At 47.4% G+C, this 2,809-nt stretch overlaps 1 long non-coding RNA gene across 1 annotated transcript in view; it reads left to right on the top strand.

The window, feature by feature from the left end:
* Positions 1 to 2,809, top strand: part of LOC108448903 — a 5,736-nt gene that overhangs the window by 1,988 nt on the left and 939 nt on the right. Inside the window, exon 2 of the long non-coding RNA XR_001864979.1 lies at positions 1 to 1,826. This exon is cut by the window's left edge and continues 417 nt beyond it. This is a non-coding gene — a long non-coding RNA (uncharacterized LOC108448903). The remainder of the gene's footprint in view (positions 1,827 to 2,809) is intronic.

Raw genomic sequence — 2,809 nt, forward strand, 5'->3', positions numbered from 1 at the left:
CATCAAATGCTGGGCATCCTAGGATGCCCTACACAGTGGCAGCATGGGCCTTTGAAGGCCGAGGGCCTGCAGTAATTACTTCTGATTTAACGAAACTAATTGCATTAATGCTTTGGGTTGGAACAATGTGTTGGGACCCTGATGGAGTGTTAGATTTCACAGGCTGCCACATGTACAGGGGACTCACCCTGGGCAGAGGGGAATGGGTGTGCTTTATCTGGATCTGTGCCTACTTAGAGGTGTGTTTAAAGCTGCTTTTCTTGCAGGACTGGCTCAGTATAAAGCACAGTCCAAACTGGTAGGTGACCGAGGTGGGCTATTGAGCAGGAAATGGGCATCAAGAGACATGTAACAGACTGGTTAAGGATTGCCCTGGAGAGAGGGGTTGGGAACACCTGAGAGAAGGCCACAACTAAGGGGCAGTGTGCTGCAGCCACTCCCTTCAGCAGACTGTGTCTCCTGTGAAGACACAGGAGACCTGCTTGTGTCTCTGGAGTGACAGCAGTGTGGCTGGAGAAGGCAGACAAAGCAGGGAAGAGTTTTCTCAAAGCAGTGTCTCTGCTCCAGAAGCATTTGCTGTTGTTGTGTCATTCCAGACGTGCCTCTGCAATGGTATTAAATAAGATAGCAATAATAGATTACTAGAAAGCACCCATTTAAAGCTCATGGAAAAAGGAGATACCAACTCTAGTCTTACCCAAATTGCTGAGAAAATAACTGAACCTTATCCTCATTCAGCATTCACGTAATTTGCCTTTTTCCTAACTGCTGTGTTACTTTATATTTCCCTTTACCTCTGTTAGAAGCGCTATACTAAAGGGGACAAAGCTGTTGAAGCAAAAGAAAACTGTTTATTAGTAACGATTCAGCTGAGCTGGGTGTGTCTCCCTCCCCCAAGAGACGCACACACACACCCTCCAACAAAATGGCAATCTTTTTATACCCTTTCCCAGATGGGGACTGTCCCTGTCCCCTTTCCCATTGGATGGGTACTCGGGAACTTACATTCTCTCCCGACTGCCTACTTTTCTGTCCCTCTCCTCTCATCATACTTCCTTTCGGTCAGGTCTTCAACCCTGCCCCTCTTCCAGCTCACAGCAACACCCAGCAAATTAACTAGAACAAACCCAAACCATGAATAGCAACACATAAAGAACAAAACCAACAACCCTCATTCTTTCACTTAATAACCTTTTGGCTTCAGCAAAATATTACCTCATCCCTCACACCTCCTCTGGTACTGTTCCCTTCTTACTGATGTCTAAGTTCTAGATCAAAAACGGTATTTGCAGTTGTGTGGGCCTCAGTTTCCCTGTCTCAGAGTAAAGGAATCCCAACATTGTTTCCCATGGAGTCTGATGTAAATTCGTGGGTTTCACTTACTCCATGAGTGCTCAGTCATTGCCCAGAGCTCTGTGACCACATGAGCACAGGGCTGTGCTTAAGGTAAATGCTGCCTGGCATTTTGGAGAAGGAAACCTAAGAAACGTGCCAAAAAAGCAGCTTGGCTTGAGCCTGCTCAGTGTGGCCCAGCAGCTCTCAATCAGCTCAGAGCAGAGGTGGAAGAGCCACTGTTTCCCCAGTGTGGCCTGGGCAGATGTACTCACCCAGAGTCTGTACTTCACTGGGGATTAGTGTAAGATTCTTCTTTATGAACCTTCCTCCCAGCAGCTCAACCTCTCCCTCTCTCTCTCTAGCCTCTCCTGTTAAAGCCAGTTACCTCGAAACAGAACTTGTTTCAGGTTTCCCCACAAGAGATTGTATTTCAGAACTTCCTCGTTCATCAGGTCTCTGAAATGATACTGTATCTCGTGAATATGGACAAGGTAAGTGCTGGGACGTGGAGATTTAACACTGTGCTGGAAGAGGAGAGTGGTGTAATTCCCATAGTGTACAGCAGAGCAAGTTATCTGCTGCAGCACATCCAGAGGAAAATGTCTCCACACCTGTGTACTGCAAGATGGTGGAAATCTTCCTGTGCTGGGAATTCTCCCCTGATTTTGGCCATGCGTTGATAGTATCTGTCCCAAGGGAGCTCCCTTCTCTTGAAAGCCCTGGATTGATGGGAATGTTGCGGGCTGTGCAGTTCTTACCTGCTCTCGTGCTTTGCCTTGAGCCTACACCACATCCTGTGTCTCCTTGGTTCATCTTGGTTCCTGGTATGAATCTCTGCCTCTCTCAGCCTGCTTAGCTCCCTTTGTGCAACTCGCAGTCAAAGCTCAGGGGCTGAGTCTTCTCCACTTTATGCTGGAATCACTTATTATTAATGGCACTGGCACTGCAGGAAATGTGTTCTGAAACAGCCCTGGAATCAGACTGATGTAGCAGAAGCAGCGGGAGGCCTTTAGGTGCCTCTTCAGGCTCCTGCTAAGCCTAATTCAGCTCTGCTCAGGTTTTCCAAAAACAACATGATGCTCTGCTTTCCCTTTGGAGAACCACAGCACATCCAAAGCCATGTGCTCCTGGAGGTTTTCACTTCTTCACTTGAAGACATTGTGATTGTTTTGCAGTTTCCCAAGAGAGTTGAGAGGGAAAAAGTTGAAAAATGTCAGCAGTTGTGTTCCAGTGTAAAGAGGAAAAATGAGACCATTTGAATTTCAGTCAGGGAAACATTTTCTCAAATGAGGCTTGTGCCAAGAGTGGGCTGGTGGGAAGAGACAGGAGGGAGTCAAAATCATCTGGTTTAGACTTTCTGAGATGCATTTTGGTGCTGGGGGGTTGATATCTGTGTGCTAGAAAATGCATATTTGCTGTGTCTGCGTACCCCAGAGGGCAGAACCTGGCTGCAGGGTGCCCGCAGGGACTGCTG

The sequence above is a fragment of the Corvus brachyrhynchos genome, unplaced genomic scaffold (genome assembly GCF_000691975.1).
Source record: "Corvus brachyrhynchos isolate BGI_N302 unplaced genomic scaffold, ASM69197v1 scaffold1309, whole genome shotgun sequence".
Taxonomy (NCBI): Eukaryota; Metazoa; Chordata; class Aves; order Passeriformes; family Corvidae; genus Corvus; species Corvus brachyrhynchos.